Source organism: Panthera tigris, chromosome A3 (genome assembly GCF_018350195.1).
Source record: "Panthera tigris isolate Pti1 chromosome A3, P.tigris_Pti1_mat1.1, whole genome shotgun sequence".
Taxonomy (NCBI): Eukaryota; Metazoa; Chordata; class Mammalia; order Carnivora; family Felidae; genus Panthera; species Panthera tigris.
In genome coordinates, this window is record NC_056662.1 from 8,460,382 (window position 1) to 8,486,951 (window position 26,570).

General features: G+C 48.0%; 1 long non-coding RNA gene across 1 annotated transcript; it reads right to left on the reverse strand.

The window, feature by feature from the left end:
- Positions 1–95: 95 nt before the first annotated feature.
- Positions 96–12,174, reverse strand: LOC122236945. The gene is made up of 3 exons (XR_006215124.1): positions 11,163–12,174; positions 1,754–1,870; positions 96–176 (listed from the first exon to the last, which is right to left on the reverse strand). It is a non-coding gene; the product is annotated as an uncharacterized LOC122236945 (long non-coding RNA).
- Positions 12,175–26,570: the final 14,396 nt, after the last annotated feature.

The window sequence follows — 26,570 nt, forward strand, 5'->3', positions numbered from 1 at the left end:
AAGGAACCCAGTGAAGAGGGGACTCTTCATCTCCTCTCTACACAGGAGAAAACGGAAGTGCAAAGAAGTCACAGAATTTACCAGAAGCCCCAGAGCTGTTCAGCGAGAGCAGGGATTCCATACGGGTGTGTTCGAAGGCAGAGTTCACAGGCTTAATCATGAGGCTGCGTTGCTTCCTGCCATGTTGGGGGAAAGGAGGGGCTTCAGGAGGAGGGCGAGGAGCGACCTTCTTCTCTTTATATGTCACATTACTCGTTCAGGGTCAGCCCTCTCTTGCCAGCTCATATCCCAGCCCACTGAGTTCTGTGTTTTCTCTTTGAGGGTTAAGAACACACAACAGGCCTTTGGTTGGGAGCGGGGAGGAGTTGACATTTGTCGCCCGGCATTGGGGAAGTTGATCGTTTTAGGTTCTGTCACACTGTGTGGAAGCCTGACATTTGACATTTGGGTAAAAGGGGGGAAAAAAAGTCTCCAAAAGGCTGCTGAGGGCCAGCCTGCCTGATTCCTTGCCAAACAGGAATCCTTCCTTGGCTGTCTTCCCTCATAAATGATTTTCAAACTACAGTTTTAAAAACAGTTCCTTTGGGGAATGATGAAAGCAGCAATGTTTTCAATAGAAAACTGTCCCATCAACAGAAATGCAGGAAAAGTAAAGTCACCAACTTCTCCATCACCCAGAGCAAAGCATCGTTGACAATTGAATGCTTTCCTTCCTTTTCTCCTTACGCCTCTCCTCATTTTTGTGAGTGCAACTAGACTCCACCACACAGGAAGTTTTGCAGCATGCATTTGAAAAGTCAAACATTGTATTACTAGCATTTCACTCTGTTTTAAAATTTGAAAACCTGGAAACCCCGATTTTTAATCTGCCCCGCTCATTATTCTAACATTTAATCAAATGGATGTTCCTCTGTGTTCTATTTTAAACAACACTGCCCCCAAATGAATATTTCGTCTTCATACAGGTATTGTGGTCCTATCCCACCAATGAAACCATTTTAATTTCCCATCAAAATTCTTCTAGACTTTTCTACATCAGAAGAGTCAGGAACTAAATTCTAGGTGTGAGCTTGGGTCAGGAGTAAACCCCATGCTCTACTGTAGTGGTAATGCCCTGTCAGGAGAAGTCAAAATGTCCTTTTATTGGGCTTTTTCGGTCACCCCCATTAAAAGTGAATCAACAAAGGGGTGCCTGGGTGGCTCAGTCGGTTAGGCATCCGACTTCGCCTCAGGTCATGATCTCGAGGTGCATGGGTTCGAGTTCCGCGTCGGGCTCTGTGCTGACGGCTCAGAGCCTGGAGCCCGCTTCGGATTCTGTGTCTCCCTCTCTCTGTGCCCCTCCCCTGATGGCGCTCTGTCTCTTTCTCTCTCTCAAAAATAAATAAAAGCATCAAAAAAAATTTTTTAAAGTGAACCAACAAAGAACTTTCCCTTGCTTCTTTCCCTGACCTGAGTCTTTCTGTAGCCTTCTAGTCCTCTTTCCCTCATTCTCCCAGCTTCGGTTTCTGTCCCTTTACCTCCTGTTTACTCCTCAAGACGTTGTGATCTCCTCTCCACTCCTTCTGCTCTACAGAAACAGTCCTTGCAAAACGCCACACGCATTGTCCTGTGCTCTCAGTTACCTTTTAATGGCATGACTGATACAGAAACGCATTTGTCTGGTTAAAATAACTAACAGCTTAAAGGTGATGGAAAATTCCTTTTAAGCACTTACCCCCAACCTCAGAGGTACCACGGACTGTGGTTTATTTACCTGTAACTGTGCTGATGGACATTGAGGTTGCTTCTGGTTCTGTAACAAACAACAAGGAAACGAAGAACATTCCACCCTGTCTCTCTCTCCTTGCACTTGTGCAACAATTTGGGGTTCCTGTGGCAGATACAGAGAATTAGAGCCCCAGGCCATTGGGTGTGCCCCTTTCCCTTTCAACACTACTGGGCATTGACCAATCACCAATCCAAGATGGCAGCACGCCTTTCACCAACAGCCTGTTTCAAGCCTTCTGCCACAGGCTCCTCCATAGCACTGTGCACTCACATGCAGCTTCTATTTCTTGCCTTACTTCGCCTTCCCAGTGCGTCCTCACCCTTCCGGTCTATGGTTTCTAAAGCCCTTTGCAGTGTTCCCTACTCTGTCCTGAAATGTGCCTGTGGCCTGGAACACTTCACTTCTTGCTCTGCTGGGCTGACCTCGTATATTCCTATGGTTTGCACGACCGGCTCCCTCAGGGGTCACAGACTCAGATACTTAGAGGAGCCAGGTGGGTAAAATTAGCACCAGGGGAGCCCACGCCGTGCCCCCCACCAGCCCCAACCCCTGCCCAGTGCCGGCTGTTGTTGCGTTATTGGAATCTATGTCTAATACTCTCAGATTTTTTTCAAAGGGAGTCAGAAATCTAGATTTGTATGTAAATGTTCATGGTTTTTTTTTTAAAGCTTATTTATTTTGAGAGAGGGAAAGAGAGTGCGAGTGGGGAAGAGGCAGAGGGAGAGACAGAGAATCCCAAGCAGGTTCTGCACTGTTAGCGCAGAGCCTGACGTGGGGCTTGATCTCCCCAACTGTGGGATCATGACCTGAGCCGAAATCGAGTCGAATGCTCAGCCAACTGAGCCACTCAGGAGCCCCAAGAACTGGACATTAATACAAAGGAAATTTTAATCCTGCATGGCCCACAGAACATACCTCTGGGGCATATTCTTCTGCCAAAATGCCAGACTGCAACTTCTGCTTCAAGCAAAATCACTCTGTTCCTCAACTCCCCCCTTTCCTATCTGGGGCTTGTCCCTTATCCACTCAGTCACTAAATGCTCTGATGCTGGGCCTGAGAAATTGTTCCAGAATTTAGCCTACCCCTCTACCCTCACTGCCATTTGCATTGATCCCAACACTCGCCAAATCGCATTCCGGCTGTGACTAGAGCATATTGTCTGACTCTCCTGCCTTCAGTGGATCCCTCCCTGCCCCTGTCTTTGTAGTACCCTCTTCTGCATTCTGGAACGTTCTCCCCATGGCTAATGGAGAGAGAGAGGAGGAGAAGTATCTGTGTTGCTTCTCTGCTCAGACAACCCTGCTGAGACCATATTGCCCCTAAAGCAAAGTTGCCCACTGTGGTCACATTCGGTCCACACTTGCCCCAGCATTATGAAATGTGACCCGACGCTATCAAATCTGATTTAATATAAACATTCAGATATTGGGCTTTTCCTGAAAGATCTAACTGGCTAGCAGTACTGGGTCTGCTGTCTCCCATGGAAGCAATTGGCCGGAGCCCAGTAGTGACTGTCACCATGGGGACAGATTTGCTCTCTTATCTTTCTCCTTCCCCTGGCCAGCCTCCCGTACCCATGGTACTGTCTTGCCCTGAAGGAGTTTACGACCCCTGAGCCACAGGCTAAAACTCGACTGTTAATGGGCACATCAGTCCCAGCACATCTGGCCCCTCTGCCCACCCCCAGCCTCACCTCTCAGCCCGATCCTTCACCCCCTTTCTTTTTCCCACCGCTAATAATGGCGGACTCACAAAGAAATTGTTTCAGACCTGAACCTAACCACCGCTCAATGCCGTGGCTGTTCGAGTTACTTAAATCAAGACAGACACACTCTGTTCAGAGAGGGCTTCCCTTTAGCTCAATAAATCTCTCTTCAAATCACTAATGAAGTTGAACTTGCCCTAGACGGTGTGTTTCAGGTTTAAGAAACTCCTACTGAAGCTCTTTAGCCAGTTCTCAGGAGTATCCTTGCTCAGCCTCGGATTCTAATAGGAGGAGACTGAGCTGCTGATGGACAAAGTGGCACCTAATTCATTTACCCCCAGGGGAAGTGTGCAGGAGATCATGTGGTAAGAATGCTGCTTTGCCCTCACGGAGAACATGCCCACAAACACAAGCACTAATGCTTTGCTAACTCGCTTCCTTTGTTGCTATACATATTTAATAATATGCATGGCCATTATTTTACTACATGGTAATTGGTTATAAATAAAAGTCGTTTATAAAGGCTATTGAGTTACTGGGGCTCCTGGGTGGCTCACTCAGTTAAGCATCCAACTCTTGCTTTCGGCTCAGGTCACGATCTCACGGTTGGTGAGTTCGAACCCTATGTGGATCTCTGAGCTGACAGCGTGGAGCCTGCTCGGGATTGTCTCCCTTCTCTCTCTCTCTGCCCCTCCCCCACCTCTCTCTCTCTCAAAATAAATAAGTAAACTTAAAAAAAAAAAAAAAAAAAGCTATGGAGTTAGGGTTATGGGAGACACAGAACTCAAAGCAGGTTCCAGGCTCGGGGCTGTCAGCACAGAGCCTGATGCAGGGCTCGAACTCACAAACTGTGAGATCATGACCTGAGCCAAAGTCAGATGCTTAACCGACCGAGCCACCCAGGCACCCCAAAAACATTTTTTTATCCGTTTTGTTTTAAGATTTTTTTGAAGTGATGAAGTCTACTGAAAGCCTACCCCACAGACAGTCTCCCTTCTTTGTTACTAATAGAATATCAACTTTAATGGGGGTGTTGGAAGGAGGCTTTAAAAACATCAGCTTTAAAAACTACATTTCGCAGCCTCTTTTGCAGCTGGACTTGGCCGCTTAACACGACTCTGGCCCGTGAGATGCCATAAGCCATGGGGTGGCCTTCACAAAAAACTCCTTTTTTTTTAAAGTATTTATTTTGGGGAAAGCATAAGTGGGGGGGGGGGTCAGAGGGAAATGGGGACAGAGGATCTGAAGCAGGCTCTGCTCTGTCAGCACAGAGCCTGACGCAGGGCTTGAACTCGAACTCACGAGCCTCGAGGTCATGACCTGAGCCGAAGTCAGACATTCAACTGACTAAGCCACCCAGGCGGCCCCCAGAAAGCTCCTTAAAGGTGGCGGGGGGGGGGGGGACGGGGGGGCGGGGGGGCCGGGGGGGGCGGGGGGGGGGCGGGGGGGAGGGGGGAGGTGAAGGGTGGGGGAGGTGAAGACTCACATATTCTCTTTTCTGCTGCCTGAAAAGCCATGCGACCATGAAAAAAAACAAAACCCCAACAAATTTGGTCTTAAAATCCATACAACACCAACATCAGCAGCCGCCTACCTCTGGGCTGCATACTGAATGGGGAAAATAAATCTTATTTAAATAAAATAAATCTTATTTAAGCTGCTGGTGTTAGGTTTTTCTCTTACAGGCGGGCAAACTAGATTCTATGCAAAGCTATTTTGAACGAGGTGTGTGCGGGGAGGGCAATTTTCCCCACTGGCTGGCCTACCGAGAATCATGGGAAGGTTCCCCTTCAGGGATAAACTTACACAAGATTACTCTATTCATAGTATCTCAAAACTTCCAATGTGCTTTGTACCCCTTTCTGTCTTCGGGCCCAGATGCAACACAACGTGAAATTTATCAAGTGTGCCTTTAATAAACGGCGACCGTGGAGAACCGACCCATCTGAAAAACTTAAACCCCGGTCTCTATTTCCATTTTGGCTGAAAGCAAGATGTTCCTTTCGGTGGTAGGAGGCCCTCAATTTCCCACTCCAAGTCCGTATGACTCAACTTGGACGCACTCCCACTGACATTCTGGATTTTTCTGTAATCTCCTTTCCTTAATACATTCAAGATAGCTCCACAACTCGCAAACAGCTTATAATGGTGTTACTGTTTCCGGCTAAATCGGGGATACAGCACTGGCCAGTAGCTGTGTCTGTGGATATCTGAATAATTGCTTCAATTCCCCACTTGTTTCTGAGTGAGTGTAGGCCTGACCCCTGGGCATGGCCGAACATTACTCAGTCAAACCGAGAGTTTCAACGCTAAATGTGACAGTGCGTGCCATATCTGTTTTTCTCTCTGGCAGATTATTCAAATACCATCAAGCTGAAGTCAAGTTCTCCCGGAGCCCATTGAATCTTTGCCCCAACGGTCCACACAGGAGCCCTTCCCTGAAGAGCTCCCTTTGCTGTGCTGGAATCTGTTTCTCAGTGAATATGTGATGATTGCATGTTTTCGGCCTGATTCTTTTCTCTTGCCTCACGTCCCCTGGAGATCCCGCGGCCTCCTTATAAAAGCCATGTGTATCTTATCTTTTCCAGTGCAGTTGCTAAAACCAGAAAGCAGGCTGGAAAACATTTCCCCAAACTGTACTGTTTTTCATTATTTCTTTCTGACACCTCCAGATAACTTGTTAGCATATTGTCTTTCTCTATTCAGCACGGCCCCACTGGGGGCTTGGGGACTGAATGACATCACCCAGGCATTTATAATTAGAAACAAAAATGCCTCTTTCCAAATCTATAACACCAGGAGACGATTGGAGACATTTTTTAAGTTACTGGTGAAAATCCCACATGAAAGAGGTCTTTTCTGAGCAGGCAGCAACTTTGCTGGCTTTTGAGACACTACCGGGAAGGCACTGGAAGCAAGTGACGAACAACCTTTCCAACCATGGATCCCAACGCCACCATGAAGTTTCGCAGGAAAGCGGTCGCTGGGCTCTCGGCTTCTCCCCAGAGAAGCTGTGTTTCTCGAAGTTCCTGGAGACTCCAAGAAGGGGTCTGAATTTCCACCACCGTGGAGAGAGAGCGCGGTGACTTCTGATGGTTGAGTTCCCATTTGTTCAGCAAGTTCTTACTGACTCAACTTGAATACACTCCCACTGACATTCTGGATTTTTCTGTAATCTTTTTCTCCTTAAAAGAATTCAGGATAACTCCAACAATCACAAATGACTGATTATGGAGTTTTCATTTATTCAACAAGTTCTTTTTGAGGACCTCTCTCAGCAAGTCCTGAGAACCTGCTGACATCCAGGGTATCTGCCTATGAAGAATCAGACCAGCGCTCCACCCCCTGATACGTAGCCACTAGCCACGTGCAATGATTTGCATTTAAATTTAGATGAACAAAAATGAAGGGAAGCTGCGAATGCAGCTTCTCAGTTGCACTGGCCACATCTCTGACGCTCAATAGCCACACGTGGCCAGTGGCTACCATACCCAACAGCACAAACCTAGAGCGTTTTCATTGTTGTGGAAAGTTCTTTTTGGACAGTGCTGGACTGATCACCTGACTTGCCTCGAACACTCCTGGATTACACCTGTTGACGCGGTATCATCATTAATAGCACCCTCTGTCGAGCCCGAAGTGTGCTGGTTGGGAAAGACAACTGAACGATGAAAATGAACTTGGCCACCATCCCTGCCAGGGCTTTTGTTGAGACCCAGAACCCTCTCTCTTGATGAAAAAAGTTGCCTGCGTCAGCCCCTGCCTTTTCCTCCTGATTCTCTCCCACCTGTCCGATCCGCCAGTATTAGTAACCGGGGACACAAATGCAGGGGAAGAGATGGTCAGAAATGTCTCCAAGTGAGGGACGTACTTGTAAGAAGTTTCAGGTTTGTGTCTGATCTCCCGTGCCTGAAGGAGCTCAGATTGGCCCCCGTGCCTAGTAGGAGGCAGGCCTCCCGCTGCTCTCCCTCAGAGCCCCCTCAGCTCTGTGCAGGGCCACCAGCCCGCCGACCCGCGCCCCTGCCCGCCTCGCCCAGCAGAGGGCATCGGCGCTTAATGTTCCGGGCTAAGAATATTTACACAATCATTAGGGATTTTTTTTTTTTTTCCTTCCAGTGATACTTTTTTTTTGTGAGCGGCCATCCGAGGTGCCAGCTAATATAGGTCATCTTAAGGATATGTCATCAAAACAGGGAGATAAGAGCTGTTCGGGCGGGCGGCCAGCTCGTTAGGGAACCGCACGCACCAGGACACTCTGCTGGGGACGCAGTCGCCACCACTGTCAACACGACAGACACCATTTTGCAGAACTCTTCAGAGGGGGGGTCCAAACTCTGATACGATTTGTGCCGCCCTGCGGGACAGGCCTGGACTGCTTGCTGAGGGGCCGCCCCCCCCCCCCCCCCCCAGAGGCATCTCTGACCATGGCCTTGCTCTCTGCGGGGCTCTGGACGCTGCCTTGCATCTCAGACACCTGCCAGGCAACAAAATGGTGGTAACTGCAAAGCGGTGGCTGCAGGGACCAGAGGTGGACTGTCACACAGCTGGCTCGGCTGCCCCTCTCCACGCCGTCAGCCAAACCCCATGTCGGTCCGTCTGTCTCACCCTTTCTCTCTCTTTCTCTCTCTCAGTCTCTGTTCCTTCTCTCTCTTTCTTTCTCTGTCTCCCTCCCCCTCTCCCTCCTCCCCTCTTCCTCCCCTCCCCCTCCTCCCCTTCCTCCTCCTCCCCCTCTCCCTCCTCCCCTCCCTCCTCCCCTCCCTCCCTCCTCTTCCTCCTCCTCCTCCCCTTCCTCTCCCTCCTACTCCCCTTCCTCCTCTTTCTCCTCCTCCTCCCCTTCCTCTCCCTCCTCCCTCCTCCTCCCCCTCCTCTGCCTCCCCCTCCTCCCCTTCCTCTCCCTCCTCCCCTTCCTCCTCCTCCTCTTCCTCTCCTTCCTCCCCTTCCCCTCCTCCGCCCCCTCCTCCCCTTCCTCTCCCTCCTCCCCTCCTCCTCCCCCTCCTCCCCTTCCTCCTCCTCCTCCCCTTCCTCCTCCTCCTCCCCTTCCTCTCCCTCCTCCCCTCCTCCTCCCCCTCCTCCCCTTCCTCCCCTTCCTCTCCCTCCTCCTCCCCCTCCTCCCCTTCCTCCTCCTCCTCCCCTTCCTCCTCCTCCCCTTCCTCTCCCTCCTCCCCTCCTCCTCCCCCTCCTCCCCTTCCTCTCCCTCCTCCCCTCCTCCTCCCCCTCCTCCCCTTCCTCCCCCTCCTCCCCTCCTCCTCCCCCTCCTCCCCTTCCTCCTCCTCCTCGCCTTCCTCCTCCTCCTCCACTTCTCCTCCTCCTCCCCTTCCTCTCCCTCCTCCCCTCCTCCTCCCCCTCCTCCCCTTCCTCTCCCTCCTCCCCTCCTCCTCCCCCTCCTCCCCTTCCTCCCCCTCCTCCCCTCCTCCTCCCCCTCCTCCCCTTCCTCCTCCTCCTCGCCTTCCTCCTCCTCCTCCACTTCTCCTCCTCCTCCCCTTCCTCTCCCTCCTCCCCTCCTCCTCCCCCTCCTCCCCTTCCTCTCCCTCCTCCCCTCCTCCTCCCCCTCCTCCCCTTCCTCCCCCTCCTCCCCTCCTCCTCCCCCTCCTCCCCTTCCTCCTCCTCCTCGCCTTCCTCCTCCTCCTCCCCTTCTCCTCCTCCTCCCCTTCCTCTCCCTCCTCCCCTCCTCCTCCCCCTCCTCCCCTTCCTCTCCCTCCTCCCCTCCTCCTCCCCCTCCTCCCCTTCCTCCCCCTCCTCCCCTCCTCCTCCCCCTCCTCCCCTCCTCCTCCCCCTCCTCCCCTTCCTCCTCCTCCTCGCCTTCCTCCTCCTCCTCCCCTTCTCCTCCTCCTCCCCTTCCTCTCCCTCCTCCCCTCCTCCTCCCCCTCCTCCCCCTTCCTCTCCCTCCTCCCCTCCTCCTCCCCCTCCTCCCCTTCCTCCTCCTCCTCCCCTTTCCTCTCCCTCCTCCCCCTCCTCCCCTTCCTCACCCTCCTCCCTTTCCTCTCCCTCCTCCCCTTTCTCCTCCTCCCCTTCCTCTCCCTCCTCACCTCCTCCTCCCTCTCCCCCTCCTCCCTTCCTCCTCCTCCCCTTCCTCCTCCTCCCCCTCCTCCCCCTCCCCCTCCTCCCCCTCCACCACAGTCCCTGCCCCTACAGAAGGGGGCCAAAGCCCAAGCTGACTTGATTCCTGCTCTCAGCTCCTCAGCGCTGCTAACTCATTCCTGAGCATAGTTGGTGATTTGTTTTTATGTATCTAAGGGGTGAGGTGCTGAGACAAGTTGCCAGTCGGGGTTATTTCGTCTTGCCTGTTTGGGCACACTGAACATGTTTCTGAGGTCCAAAAGCTCCTTTCTGAATGAGTGTCTGCTGCCCTTCCGGAGATTTTCAAAAACCTTTTTGAAGGGGTGTCCAAATGGCAAACACCTAGTATCACTCCATTATACCTTTTGGGGAAGAGACAAGTCCCCAGTATGTGTGGCACCTTCATTTCCTTTTCCGGAATAACCACACTTTCCTTAAGGAACAAATAAGCCCATGCGTGTAGAAGGCCTAGCGAAGGCATATGGCGTGGGTTCAGTGAACCCCAGCTATTATTGTTTTATTATTTCTTTGTGACAAGCTCGCTCCAGGAGGCCGGGAGCTCCATTCCTGCCCACGGATGCTGGCCGGAGGGAGCTTTGTCACTTGCACAGAGGGGTCCTGTGTGAGCGATTTGGCCCCACCTCACCTGTGACCTCCTTTCTGCGATTTTGTAAGTCATCGCTTTGTGACTCAGTTTCTCTCCGACTGAAGGAACTACACAAGCTTTCTTTACCACCCCTTCGGAGACTGTTGGTAAAACACGCTCGACACACCTTTCAGAGCCTTGGGGATGAGCCGAGGGCAGGGGGCGGGGGGAGGAAGACTGGGGGAGTACCCCTACCCCCACCACACATCCCGGGATGCCGAGGCATCGCCAGCATGTGCCCAAGTGCCACCTGGGCCTCCTTTCACTTCCCGGAGTATCCTGATGGAGGATGAATAAGGTAACCACAAAAAACATAACAGACCCGGGTAAGTTCAAAGTCAGGAGTAAGAGACAAAGATAGATGGATAGTTATTATAGATGATAGATAGATAGATAGATGATAAATGGACGGGTGGATGGATGCAGTTAGAAAGACAGAAGATCAAGAGAATCTCCACTTCTTCAAACAGGAATCACTGAGTAGGACCTGCCTCTGGGGCTGGGGAGCGGACTAGGTGGCCGGTGTGTTAGCCATGCTGGCTGGACAAGTCAGCGTGGGGTTTCTCACCTGGCAGCTATTGAGGCACTGGCAAAGAAGGCGTTCACCTCCCCAAGAAAGAAAAAAAGCGTCTGTCTCAAAAGAAAATAATCGTCGCAGGTAATTTTGTGTGTCATTTCAAAAACTATCTTTCCATTTTATGGTTTAATACCGTTTTCTTTTGAACTTCACCGGGGCTGGGGAGAGGACCCACGGGCACGTGAGGGCCTCCCAGATGGCTTTGCAAATTGTAAGGGCCCAGGCTGCCATCAGCTCTTAGATTCTGCGTCACCTGATGTCCTAGTGGCACAGCAGGCCAGGCCGGTGAGGGTGAGGTTGGAGGGCGTACACCATGTGATGGGGACAAAGATGATGGAGGGCTGGCTTCTGCCTGAATTGGGGGATGGGAGAGGGGTAGGGGAGACAGAGCATAGAAAACGGCCTTACCAATAAGAGCCCAAACTTCTTGCCGGTGTCCGTGCACACATGACCCAAACAAAGCAGATGTAGCAATGGCCAAAGGAGGCGGTTTTCATTCCAGAAACATCCACATCTCCTGCTCCTGCAACCTTCCCAGATGTCTTCTCGATTTTTACACAGGCTTCTAAAAATGGCATCAACAACCACCCAGTGCCCAGGGCCATGGCAGGCTAGGTAGTTGAATCTGGAGGGAGCACTGTGTGGCCAGCCCCATCAACCTGCCCTCTGCCCCACTGAGGAGGAAGCTGGAGCCGTCACAATGACCGTGACATCCCACAGTTCTGGCTTGAACTCTCCCTCTATAAGGCTTTCCTGCCTCTGATAACTCAACCTCAGGTCAAGTTGTCAGGTCTTTATGGCTGAGATTTTCTTACCTGCTTCTTAAACCTTCAACTGGCTTAAGCAAAATGGGAACTCATTGGCTCATATGACTTAAAGAACTAGGACTGATAGCTTCAGGCGTGGCTAGATCCAAGCCTGGGGTCTGAGCCATATATCCACTGAGGTTGTTTCTTTTCCTGCTTTCTTCTACGTTGACTTTGCTCTTGGATAGGTTCTCTTTCTGGAGCAGTCCCTGGTTCACCTGGTTTACCAGCCCCACCGGAACTAAAACACCTCTTTGCCCGTAATTCCAGCAAAAGGCTTGGCTCAAGCCTCATCAGATGAACTTACACCATTTGTGAATCAATCCACTCGTCAAGCCTAAGAATCAACTGGCCATTCCTGAAGTCAAGAATCAGGGTCATCAACCACACAATCGGTAAGCAGGGATGTAGTTAGCCAGAGAAAAAAAGCCAGGGAGCTTTTTCACCTTCACCAGTAGAAAGAAAACGGATGCCGTGGAAACCAAATCCATGAATGCCCACGACGAGCAGTAAATGCTCGATACACTTTAGTCATTAACCAAAAGTTAAAGACGGGATCACAGAAGCTCTGGAATTGCACCCATAAGCTGGTGGTTCTTCACCTTGACAGGATGCTGAAGATTCCCACAGAGCTTTTAAAATTCTTCCATCCCGGGACGCCTGGGTGGCTCAGTCGGTTAAGCGGCCGACTTCGGCTCAGGTCATGATCTCGCGGTCCGTGAGTTCCAGCCCCACGTCGGGCTCTGTGCTGGCAGCTCGGAGCCTGGATCCTGTTTTGGATTCTGTGTCTCCCTCTCTCTGCCCCTCCCCCGTTCATGCTCTGTCTTTCTCTGTTTCAAAAATAAATAAATGTTAAAAAAAAATTAAAAAAATAAAATTCTTCCATTCCGGTGCCCCACCCTCAGAGAGACTCCGATTCAGTTGACCCGGGGCTGGGTCCAAGCAGCAGTGGATGGTAAATGCCCCCAGGAGAATCTAATGCACTGCCAGGGCTGAAAACCACTGCTTTAAGCTAATGCATATGCTTGACTGGTACCCACAAACGTCCTAACCATAGCACCAAATCCTTTAAAGCCCAAAGAATTAGGAAGTAATAATGATGTGAAGCCTTAGTTCAGAATTTTAAAATCTCTCCAGATTGTTTCTTCCAATGCTCCACGTGCTGACGCAGAATTTTGTTGGTCAGCTTAAAAAAAAAAAAAAAAGGTGGGGCATCTGGGTGGCTCAGTGGGTTAAGCGTCCCCTTTGGCTCAGGTCACAATGTCACGGCTTGGGAGTTCGAGCCCCACGTCGGGTTCTGCGCTGACAGCTCGGAGCCTGGAGCCTGCTTCGGATTCTGTGTCTTTCTCGCTCTCTGCCCCTCCCCCGCTCACACTCTCTCAAAAATAAACAAACATTAAAAACAACTTTTTTTAATTAAAAAAAAAAGGCAAAGTGGAACTTAGCTTAGGTCTGGGCATGCAGGGGTGTGTGTGTGTGTGAGTGTGTTCGGGTGTGTGGGCACGCAGGTGTTCACCCCTTGTGATTATACAAAACCTTGCTTCGGGTGGTTAAATCAGCAACACGATGACTCAGGAACTTAATGCTGAGTCACATGTTTCCTCTTTTTTTTTTTTTTTTTCAACTTTCTTCCTCTCTTTCCACTTCATGTCGTCCACAAATGTTGGACGAAAGGTTGGGGGTATTTAACATCGCGAATGACAGAGAGAGAAACATCGTATGCCTCCGGAGGTGATAAACGGAGCGGAAAATGACATCCTCTGTGCCCCGAATTGAGGCCAAGAATGCATAGTCCATACCTGGTTGTGAGGGAACATTAGACAAACACAAAATGAGGACCACTTTATGATAACGGGGGTAGGGACAGAGGCAGGACCACATTCTTCAAAAATGCTAATATCACAAAAGACAAAGAAAAGCTGTGGGAATGTTCTGCGTGAAAGAAGGCTAAAATTAAATTAGATTAAATACAAATTAAATGCAAATCCTTCGTCTGGACTATACCTGTACTAGAGGGGAGAATCCCATAAATAACAGCATTGGGTTAACAGATGAAATCGGAATATGGATGATAAATTAGATCAAAGAGGTACCTCAGTATAAACGTGCGAAGTTAACCCTCCCGGGGGAGGGGAGGGGTAAGAGACTGTCCTATTCTTAGCCAAAATGAACTTGGAGTCTTTCGGAGTCAAGGGCCATGATGGATATAACAACCACAAGTCGTTCAGAAAAAAATTATTGGGGTGTGTGTGTGGAGAGAGAGAAAGAGAGGGCACTCAGACAATCAAGCAAAACGTGTTAAAAGCTTCGGACAGAGAAGGTCTATGAACAGTAAACAGAATGTTCATTTAGTTAAAATGTGGAAATATACCTCGTGACTCATCAAGACTAAGGATTCCAAACACACACACACAAACACACACGTGTGCACACACACACATGCACACACGCACGCACACCGACCACATATCAAAATTCATTCCTCATTCCAATAAAAGGAAGAGTTCCTGTTGGCACCCAAGGCAATTCAACAGTCACAATGTGAAGTCCATCAATCCTTGAACATTTTCATAAATTCTCCCAGATTAGGGGGTTTCCAGGAAGCTGCCAGATGGCACAGCCACACCCCAACGGGTTCCCAGGACTTACGAAATTTACAAAAAAAAAAAAAAAGCCACCAAGTCACACTGAAGCACACACAACCTTTTAAAAACAGAAATCAGGCTTGCCACTCCCATCCCTAAAGCTTCCCAAAGGTGTCCGTGGCCCCTTAGGTTGGAGTCGAAACTTTTACCCTGGCTCACAAAACCCTGCGGGCATTCGGTCTTTGTTTATCTGTTGGATTTCATCTCCAAGACTGATAGTAGTCTGCTTTCTGGTTCTTGGACACACCAAGCTCGTACTTACCTCAGGGCCTTTGTACCTGCTGTTCTCTCTCTCTTGAAAAGCTCTCGTCCGGTGCTTCACATAACTGCCTGCAGCTGCTCATTTAAGTCTCAACTCAACCGCCATCCGGCTCATTCTACTTATTTTTTTCATAGAAATGACCACTATGTGGAATTTTTTTATAACTTGGATTGTTTCTGCTAAACAAATATAGTGCAGAAACCTCCTCGGAATGTTTCCCTGGCTGTTCAGGCTCTGGGTACTTCTTTCCCTTCTGCACTGAGGAGCATGTGTTGTGTGGCTCAAGCTCTTGCTGCTGTGGGGTGATGTCCAGCTCTCGTCCTTAGAGAGCCTCTCCCTCACTGCTTCCCTCCTTTCCTTGCTTTATTTTTGTTCATGGCACTGGTTACTATCTGATCACACTCACATGCACTGTATGTGTATTTGACTGATATGTATGAATATATATTATATATATATATGAGTTTGACAAATGAAATGTATATATTTCTGTTTATCATTCCAACTCCCCACCCCCCAACCCCCAATAGATTGTAAACTTCATGAGAGCAAGGAATTTATATATATTTTATCACCACTGTGCCCCCGCATGTAAATCCAAGCCTGGAACCCAATCAGTGCTCCAGAAATATTTCTTGAATGAGTCGGTGAGCAAACGAATGGGACTGCATGTGGAGTTGGTGCTCCATAAATGAATGTTGGGGAAAAAAAATAAAACTAGAAGATTTCAGCTACTGGAGTTCAAGACTTCCTACAAACCACGGTAACCAAGACAACACCTCATTGCTGTGAGGATCAATAGAGAGGGAGATCAATGGAACATCTAGAAATATACCCACACAAATATGATCAGTTGATTTTATAAAAAGGTGCCAAGTTGGGGTGCCTGAGTGGCTCAGTCGGTTGGGTGACCGACTTCGGCTCAGGTCACGATCTCACGTTCCGTGAGTTCGAGCCCCGCATGGGGCTCTGGGCTGATGGCTCAGAGCCTGGAGCCTGCTTCCGGTTCTGTGTCTCCCTCTCTCTGCCCCTCCCCCGTTCATGCTCTGTCTCTGTCTCAAAATAAATAAACGTTAAAAAAAAAAAATTAATTAAAAAAAAAAAAGGTGCCAAGTTAAATAATGGGAAAATGGTCATCTTTTCCACAAATGATGCTAGAACAATCAGATATCCATACGCAAAAATCATGAACCTTGGCCATTTCCTCACAGTATACAGGAAATACTAATTTGAAATGGGCCATAGAGCTAACAGACCTAGATAAACTTGTAAAACTCCTAGAAGAAGGCAGGCCAAAAATCTTTGTGACTTTGAGTCAGGCACATATTTCTTAAGATACACAATCATTCATATAAAGGAGAAAATGGATAAATTAGATCTCATAAAATTAAAAATGCGTGATTTTCAAAAGACACTGTTAAGAAGATGAACAAGCAGGGGTTCCAGGCAGGCTCAGTCCGTAGGGCATGTAAGTCTTGATCGCAGGGTCATGAGTTCAAGCTCCAAGCTGAACTCATGGAGCCGAAAGAAAGAAAGAAAGAAAGAAAGAAAGAGGGAGGGAAGGAAGGAGAAAAGGAACGAAGGAAGGAAGGAAGGAAGGAAGGAAGGGGAAAGGGAGGGAAGGAAGGAAAGAAGGAAGGAAAAAGGAAGGAAGGGAGGAAGGAAGGAAGGAAGGAAGAATGCAAGGAAGGAAGGAACAGAACAAGGAAAGAAGGAAGGAAGGAAGGAAGGAAGCAAGAAAGGAAGGAGATGAGCAAGCCAAGTCAAAAATTGCGAAAATATTTGCAAAGCATATCTCTGATGGAAGACTCGTGTCAGGAATATATAGAGAAATCTATAGGACACAATAAGAAGACAAATATTTTTTTTTAAATAGGAAAAATATTTAAACAGACACTTCACGAAAGGAGATAATAAGGATATCAAATAATGGGGCACCTGGATGGCTCTGTCAGTTAAGCTTCTGACTCTTGATTTTGACTCAGGTCATAATCCCCCAGGACCGTGGAATCGAGTCCCGTGTCAGGCTCCATGATGAGCATGGAGCCTGCTTAAGATTCTCTCTCTCTCTCTCTCTCTCTCTCTCTCTCTCTCTTCTCTCTCCCCTCCCACCTCCGTCTCCCTCTGCCTCTCTCCTGCACTGGCGCACTCTCTCTCTCTCAAAAGCAAAAAAGAATAACAAATAAAGACACACAGACGCTCAGTATCATCAGCTGTTAGGGAAATGCCCATTAAAACCACGATGAGCTATTACCACAGACCCACTAGAATGGCTGAAGTTTTAAAAATTGAGAATGTCAGCTGCTGGCAAGGATGGGGAGCAATTGCAACTGTTGTACAATGCTGGTGAGGATGCGACATGGCACAGCCACTTGGCCAAACAATTTAGAGTCTCTTATAAAGTGAAACATTTAGCATACGACCCAACAATCCCATTCCGAGGCGCTACCCAGGAGCAACATAAGGGAAGGAATTACTAATATGCTTCAGGAACGTGGGTGAATCCCAAAGACATGTTCAGGGAAAATAGTGCATGGATTCTGTGTATATGAAATTCTAGAAAAGGCAAAACTCTAGAGACAAAACGCAAATCAGTAATTGTCATCGTTGTAGTCATGGTTGCATGGCGGTATCCATTTGGCAGAATTCTAAAGAAGACAACCTTGGTCAGTTGTGTTGTAGGTAAATTATACCTCGATAAAATACATTGCATGTCGGATGAAAACAAAAATGCGCTTTTATCGAGGATGGTATTTCTTCACTTTCCACCACCTAAAAAGTGCCGGCCTCAGCAACTGTGGCCTGTCTATGCTGACATTCCTGTTGAGCTGTTGGGTCACCATAACCTCCACCAATGTTGCCGGAGGACAAATAATGATGACTAACATTCATGCCTTGGCTTAGTGCCTTATCTCAGCCTCCTCCTCCATAAAATAGGATCAGAATAGTGTCTGCCTCCTAGGATTGTCTGGAGGAGGGGGGAGGAAGTAACACTCAGTAAGCACGACATGGTTGACGCTCAGTAAATATTAGCCAGCACTGTGCTAATTACAGGTTAGGCATTTAGTAAGTGCGTGGCTCTGTGCTAACCTTTTTTGGAGACATTATTCCATTCCATATCCCTCAAGGCAGGGCTTCTGGTTCCCGCCCCCGCCCCCCCCCCCCCCCCCGCAACCGCTCGGAGATGAGGAGGGTAGGGATCACTGGAGGTCAGGATCCAATCCAATTAGAGTCAAGATTCCAATCCACACCTGCCTGATGACGTGCTCAGAAGAGCTTACAAGAACCCAGGTCTGATGTCACTGTTCTCTCCTTCCTCTTCTCTGTTCTATTCTTGACCTGTCAGGGAGTCATTTCCTGTATCCATTGGATCCTTCAGTCGCCCTTCTGCCCACTGAGTCCTCCAATCACTTCTTTGCACATCCTTTATCAGTGTCTTGCTAAAACAATATCACATCAGTTAATAAGCACTAATGGTCCTCTTTCCGGAGAGACCTTCCCCGACACTCTGTCTCTCCATTCAGTGCTCTGTTCTTCCGGGCACTCTCCCTGGCATCGTACCGTTGTCATTTTTGCTGACTCTCAACACACACGCATATACACACACAACTCCCACATCCCTATCCTCACCCACCACCCCAACCCCACATCGTATGGAAGCTCCCTTTAAGCAGGGACTTGGATCTATGTGGGGTAGTTTTAGCTTTATTTCCCCCCCACCACTGTATGGCTAGGACCTAGACTGTTCGCAGGGACCTGATATAATCATAAAAAGTCTTAGAAGGAACTTGCAAGGTCATCCTCCAACACTTGCATTTGTATAGATAGGGAAATCCAGAGAGGTTGAACGACTTCCCCGAGGTCACACAGCTGGTTGGGGCAAAGCCAGAGGGCAAGCATTCAATTCCTTTGGGTCCCCGTCAACTAATGGTTCTGCTACTGTATAATGCCCTTCACTTCCAGGTCTAAGAAAGTAAGAGACCCAAGACACAATTTAATCATTTTTAAATTCATTTTAATGTCACTTAGTGGCACTGGTAGGGAGGGGTCTGGGGGCATGTGGCCTAAGCCTCGTGTTGACCTTCTGACGCCATCTCTAAGAAGACTGCAGGCCTTCCAGGGAAGAAGTCTCCTCCATAGATCACGCTGCCTGTATTTCATTTTAAGGTAATACGTCTTATAAATCTTATGACCCTCTGCGAAGCACTATATCATTACAGTGACCGGTAATTTGTGTGTGTTCAAGCTCTTATTTCGTTCAATGTAAACGCTGAAAAAATTCTGTAATTTTTGGTGATTCTTCACTTTTATATCTTGGGATGCCAGAAGCCTCACTGATTAGGTATGACGTGGGCCTCTCCCAGCTTCTGTGTGGTCCTGGGCCCGGTCCCTGTTTAGTGTCCACATTCTGCGAGATAGATCCCCATCCTACTCACCCCCTGGGAGCACACAGCTCTCTGGGAGACTGAGCAAGGAAGACAGTCTTCTCAGGCACAAGCTCTAACAGGAGGTAATGGTTATGCAACCAGCTTACAAAACTTTCCTTTTGCATTTCTAGACAGCTCAGCTCTGTCCCTGGTTGCGTGCTGTTCTGTCGATGACTTGGCACGGAGCGCTATCTCTACGAGAAAAACAAGTCAAAGGCTTATGATGGCGAAATCACCGCTCACTCAGTGGGCAGCCATGGGAAATGGGTACCTGGTTAGACCCAAGCCACAGGATTACGGGGCAGCATCCCACGTGCCAGAGCATTACCCTGAGGCTCATTAAGGACAGATATCTGGGAGTATGCATTGGTCATAAACTTAAAATATAAGTCAGTAGCCATCTCAAAGGGAGGGGGTGGGGAAGAACTATTAGCCAACCAGTGACTCAACGGGTGAGTTTGCACTTCTGTATCAAAACTAATTATTATTTTTTTATTATGAAATTTATTGTCAAATTGATTTCCATACAACACCCAGTGCTCATCCCAACAGGTGCCCTCCTCAGAGCCCCTCACCCACCCACCCCTCCCTCCCACCCCCCATCAACCCTCAGTTTGTTCTCAGTTTTTAGGAGTCTCTTATGTTTTGGCTCCCTCCCTCTCTAACCATTTTTTTTCCTTCCCCTCCCCCATGGTCTTCTGTTAAGTTTCTCAGGATCCACATAGGAGTGAAAACATATGGAATCTGTCCTTCTCTGTATGACTTATTTCACTTAGCATAACATTCTCCAGTTCCATCCACGTTGCTACAAAAGGCCATATTTCATTCTTTCTCATTGCCACATAGTACTCCATTGTGTATATAAACCACAGTTTCTTTATCCATTCATCAGTTGATGGACATTTAGGCTCTTTCCATAATTTGGCTATTGTTGAGAGTGCTGCTATAAACATTGGGGTACAAGTGCCCCTATGCATCAGTACTCCTGTATCCCTCGGTCAAAACTAATTATTAAGAGCACCTGGGTGGCTTAGCTGGTTGAGTGTTGGACACCTGATTTCATGGTTTGTGAGTTCGAGCCCCGCGTCAGTGTCTATGCTGATGGTGTAGAGCCTGCTTGGGATTCTCTCTTTCTCCTTCTCTCTGCACCTCCATTCCTCGCTCGCTCTCTCTCTCTCTCTCTCTCTCAAAATAAAGAACCTAATTATTAAAGAAATGCTTGGAACTCATCACAGATACCAACATTCAATAGCATTGACTGATCCTGACTTAGTCCATAAGTGGCTCTTCAACAGCAATTAGAAAACCTTTTCACTTCCCCTTGGAAAACTCATCTGCAATTGCAGCAGACCAATTATTTAAATTAAAAGTCTAACCTTGAGCATAGACGAGAGTAAGCACTTGATTCTTGGATGAGTGGATCTTCTCTCTTGCAAAGTTTGGTCATTAACCCCGGTCGGTATTTACCTATCGATTTGGAGTTCGCATCAGCAAAAGGATGATTTAATAGCCAAGACTACTCTAGTTGCAAGTGACAGCAACATAACACGATCTGGTTTTAGAATTAAAAAGGGAATTATCATCTTATGTAACCGAAGCATCCAAATTTATGGTTGACATCAGGCATAGCTGGATCCGGGTGTAAATGCAGTTAGCAGGAATACGTCATTCTCCATTTCTTGGCTCTTTTTTCCTGTATGTTGGCAATATTCTCAGGTATACTCTTTCCATGTGACTGTAGCAAAGCAGTCATCTGTAGCTTCGGGCTGAGATGATCCTCACGGATCATGAGTCCAAGGGAAACACACACACACGCGCACACACACACACACACACAGAGTTTTCCCAATAGCCCTAACGAAAGTCCCAGGTAAGAATTCCACTGACTAGTCTTGGGTACATACCCAACCCAGAATACATTCTCTCTTAGTTGGCCACCTTATGTGTATTCAGTTGTTTCAACTATTACAAACCAGGCTGCCGTGATAATTCTCCAGGTTTCCCTCAACATTCATGTTAGATCACTCTGGAATACAGAGGTGGCTATTACTTTGAATACAGGGTGCAATCGTTGGCTTACATTTAGGTGCCAAGGTTTAAGGGGGAAAAAATGAGTTGGTAAACCGTGTTTACACACTAAGAAGCAAGAGGGCTCCCCCCGCCCCCCACCGCTAAGGAAAGAGCAGGCAGGCCTCCCACGCAGGCTCTTGGAGAGAATCCGCAAAGCACCCTCAGCACGAACCTTTGTGTTTTTCTCCCTCTCCTGTTACTACCCCTGGCCGAGCTTGGGATGCAGAGTTGGAGTCCTGTAAATTCAATGTGCATAACGACCTAACTCCTGTGCATTGGTAAGAAATTATGAGAGGAGAAGGAAAAAAGAGAAAAGGCTTGAGTGAACTCTGAAGCACCCCCCGGCCCCCCAGCACGGGGCCTCATTTGGTAGAAGGACCAAATCCGTGTCCTAGACACCCCCCCCACCCCTCCTCCCCCCACCATCCCAGCTACTGGGAGGGGGACCCTCCCTGAGCTGTGTTGAGAGTGTGGACAGATAGAGTCCTCAGCCAAGAACAGTGAGTCAAAAGGACCTTTCACCCTGCCCTTCTTTCTTTACAAGGAAATCTTCCCTGACACGGGTGCTCTACCTTCATAAATCACAGGCCAGGAGCTCAGGCCTTGAGAAAAATCTTAACACTGGCTAATATGACCAACAATAACAATTTTCTTGGAACCCAAAAAAGAAAAAGAAGTTTATTTATGGGTTCCCATTTTTGTTCCTCCCCCCCCTTCCTCTTCCCCTTACATGAATTTTTGTAAACGATAACAAATAAAACTTTCAAAAAACAGAGAGGGAAAGATTTCTCGAGATCCTGCCCGGTCTTTTTTTTTCTCTCTTTCTTTCTTTCTTTTTTAAGTCTGCAAGAGTCAGAATAGCATTTCAGTGTTAGGATAGTCATCCAAACCAAATCCCACATCTTTCCATCCTGAGTCAGATGCAGGCTGGACACCTGCCCTCATTCTGGTTATAGGCCTTCTGACCCAGCTCAAGACATGCGACTAAAAATTGCTGTGGAATTTGAACTCACAGACATTCGTCCTGACTCAGCCACTCTGAACTCTGCTGTGCCATAAAAACCTGGGCATTTCCTCCTCTCACTTCCCCAGAATCTGCCCGGGAGTGTCCAGGGAAAGGTTGTCACGAACGGACTTGCAATGAAAGTAATTGAATAAACGGAGAGCACGTCTATTTCTGGAATTAGGCTTGTGTGATAGTAGAGAAATCAAATGGGATAAGGGGCAGGGAGAAGCCTGGTGAATCCAATATTCCCGTGTCCACCTACTTAAATTCCACTCATCTGGGACTCATCGTCACTAACAATGGCCCTTTTAGCTTCGGAACACGGAATGACTAACCTTTTTCTAGCCTGTCAGTGAGAACTACCACTGTAGATTGGTAAGTATTTCCGTACAAAATTCACTTGGAAAGGATATTGTTTCAAGCCTGGACAAAGCTCATATTGTCGTGTTCCAGTCCCAGTTATTTTAGGCAAGGAAGGGGGATTTCCACTGCTCCCTGTAATCAGTCGTGAGCACTCCCCTCTGAGTAACCACTTCCTTGTAATCTGTCAGAGCCCAAGATATTTAAAAGGAAAAAAAAAAAAAACCACCCTGATATTATGCATAAAATTCCTAGCCAAGCAAGCCAGTGTGAGAACACATCAGTGAGCTTATGCAGGAGCAAAGATGTGACCTCACTCCGTGGAGGGAAAGAGTTGGTTCTGAAGGGTTTCCCAAGAGTTGATTCTAAAAGGAAGGCATGAAATGGGTCAACGCAGGTTCTCCGGTGGAACGGAAAACTAGAGGCGCCTGGGTGGCTCAGTAGGTTGAGCGTCTGACTCTTGATTTCAGCTCAGGTCATGATCTCACAGTTTGTAGGCTCGGACCCTGACAGCACTGACAGCGCGGAACCTGCCTGGGATTCTCTGTCTCGCTCTCTCTCTGCCCCTCCCCCCCCCCAAAAATAAATAAACATCAAGAAAAAAATACGAACCTAGCAGCCCCTCAATGTCAACGTCAATGGTGATAGGAGTACTTGTTTATAGCCTGCCTGCCATGTGCCGGGCACTGGTTCACCTGAACCATTATTCCACTGGTCTCATTTGCAAGTGGATAGTGTCTAAGGGTTCTTTTCTCTTTTTTTAGAGTCAGTTAATGTACACGAAATACATAATAGTACAGGTGGTAACAGATATGGCAAAAATCCAAAGTAATACAATCGAGAGACGGTGCACCAGACAATGCCGTTTCTCAAAATAAAATAAACCCCAAAACAAAACAAACAAAAACACCACCGCAACAAAGTGAAAAAGCAAAAAAAATTACCGTGTGTTAAACAGTAATTAGGTGCCAGGCACCGTACTAAGTTTCTTAAAAACATTAACTCGGGCCGCCTGGGTGGCTCAGTCGGTGAAGCGGCCGACCTCGGCTCAGGGCACGATCTCCCCGTCCGTGGGTTCGAGCCCCGCGTCGGGCTCTGGGCTGACGGCTCGGAGACTGGCGCCTGCTTCGGATTCTGTGTCTCCCTCTCTCTCTGCCCCTCCCCCCTCGCACTCTGTCTCTGTCTCTCTCTCTCTCAAAAAAAAAAAAAAAAATAGACGTTAAAAAAAAAAACATTAACTCAAATCCTCACAAAAGCCCTATGAGTTAGGAAATATTGTTATCCCCATTTTATGGATGAGGAAACCGAGGTTTAGTAATGCTAGGTAATTGGCTCAGGGTCACGTGGCTCGAGTGGCAGAGCTAGAATTTGACCCCACTCCCACCAGCTGCCAAACTCCCACTAGTTAATTGTGACATTAGAGCTACTGTGCCAAGCACCGTGTTGAGTCATCAGCACGACAGCACTCACTCCTCCGGGCAAAGGAAATGCCACAGGTCGCTGGGAGAGGAGCTGCTTCCTGCTCCTGCAGAACGAGAACATCACCATCAAGACCTCACCATCCCTGGGTCCAACTTCTAAGCTAAACAACGTATCCTTGGAGTGACAGATGGTGGCTTAGTCACCCTGGCTCGGCCCTTCTCCCTTTTTCTATAAGCCAGCTATGTCTCGTGGGTGGCTTGGAGCATGACCTCAGAACACACAGGCTGTTACGTAACCTGCCGTAACTGGGCACTGCGTGCAAGGCCGTCAGTGTCCCTCCAGATCCCCGCCGGACGGGCAGAACACCTTCTCCGGCTGTTTTGGGTCTACGGCTAACAGCTCCCAGCCAAGTTCATGCTCAGAGTTGCCCTCGGCACAACAGGAGCCATGCGTCTCGGAGACAGCTCCTCGCCCTTGATGTGGTCAGCCCACGGCCAGTAACCGACGACTGTCCCAGGGTGAAAGACCAGCCCCCTCTGCCTGCGGGTGAGGCCAACGCCGTGCGGTCAGGCTGAATCTGCACTTAGTTTCTTCCCTGCCCTGTTCTGCTTCCCTCACTCCCCGTCTCCTGGCTGCTTTCCCTGGCTCACCCATGGGCACCCAGTCCTCATCCCTCCTCCCGCTCTTAGAGGCCCTGCCAGACAGGACAGTCACTACGCGCCGAGGCATAGGCCCTGGGACGCGTATTAAATAGGACGAACTTCGGGAAATTGTGCTTTCGGAGGAAACATTTACACAAACCCAGATACCATGGGAGAAGAACCTCAGGAAAACCTGCCTTCTTTTCTCTCCCCCTGTTCTTACCGCTGCTATGTGCTCAGGCCTGTGCTAAACATGATACAGACATGGTTCTATTTGATTCTGAGAACAAATTCGTAAGGTAGACCCTCCAGTTACCCCCTTTTGGGAGTCGGTAAAAATGATCTTCAAAAAGTCAATTTGCTTGCGTGGGGTTCCACTGCCCGGCGGGCGTAGAAACGGCCTTTGAGCCCACATCTCCAGAACCTCCTCGTTTTGTTTTGTTTTGTTTTGTTTTTTTTACACCGCCTCTTGCCCACTGCTCTAGATCAGGGGTCAGCAAACCAAGCTTCCTGAGCACTGTCTTTGTCAATAAAGTTTTACTGAAACACAGCCATGCGTATTATTTACATATCATCTATGATTGCTTTCAGCCAACAAAGGCAGAGTAGACAGGTGACACAGAGCCCGGAGGGCCACATGGCAGAGAACATTTATGATCCATGCTTCTCACGGAAAAAGTTGGCCGACCCCCACTGTAAATGACGGGCTTTTTGGTGCTGGTGTTTAGCCTCAGAAGAAATGTGCATTCTCTTCCCTTCAAATCACGGTTCTCCATTCAACTGTGATTTATCACAGACACTGTGTATACTCATTCACCTCCTGGGGAAGGGCCAATCTTACCCATTCTAGTAGGTTCTCATGCAACACCCTCTGGAGAAAAAAAAATCCCATTATCTAATTGACCTGCGCTCCCTTACTGGCTTACCCACTTACTCTTTTAAAGGAATTCTATCATTTCCTTGACAGATTATTCTTATAAAGAACCACGGGGAAGTTTCCTCTTGAGATTTCACTCTGGAATTCTCATTGTTCAAGTAGATCCCATTACCTTTTGAACTCCTGCCCCTCTCCCAGAAGTTCCTCTCCTCGTCTTTTATTTCCTGCATTTCCATGCTTGGAAATGGTGATCACCTCCTTCCAGGGGTTTCTGCAACATGGCTTTCGGACTTGGAGCTCTTTTCATCTTTTCCCATAAGTCAGTCACTTCTTAATTATGTTTTGCTGCCCAGTCTTTGAACTGTATCCAATCTGTTTGCATCCTGGGAGGATTAAAATGCAATGAGTACCATGGGACTGATTGAGAGGAAATACACCCCATCCATTCAGTTTCAAATGGTGAGTAGAATTTGAGCCCAACATATTGTATGCTCCTCTTTCTGAAGGCCTCTTCCAGTTAGAATTTTCTAGAAGTGTTATTGTGAGCTTAAACCAGCTCTGTTTGTTATTTAATACCATAAGACTCCCGATTTTTAAATGTAAACTCTTCCACCAAGTAAAATGGGGACAACCTTTCTGCAAAGCAATTTCATCAGGTACATCGAGGATGATTTAAAAGCGTATACCCTTTGATTCAGTCCCCCCACCTCTAGAATGAACCTCAAGCCTTAGCATCTAATGGAATAATCAGAGACGCAGAGGTAAGGATATTCATCATGGTATTGTTTTAAATAACAGAAAAAAGACGGGAAGAATCCACTTTAATATAAAGGCATGGCTAAAAATTTTATGTCTTTCTGAAGGAATGTATTCTGGGCATAAAAATCATGTGTTTGAAGAATTTTTGATAATATTGTAAAATGTTTGTGAAGCAATGTTAAGTAACAAACTATACACTGAATAATACCACATTTTAAGAACACATATCTGTCTGTGTGTATATATATTACATATATTTTATAAATCCTTACTAAACAGATTAATTTTTTATTGTTTTGTTTATTGCTATATGCCCAGAACCCAGACCAAGGTTTCCCAGTCATGGCCCTACTGACATGGGGGCTGGATCATTCTCTGTTGTGGGGGTTGTCCTGTGAATTACAGAATGTTTTGCAGCATCCCTGACCTCTACTCACTAGGTGCTGGGGGTACCCCTCTCCCCACCCAGTTATGACAACCAAAATGTCTCCAGATATTGCCAAATGTCCCTTGGGTGACAAAATTGCCCCTGATCAAGAAT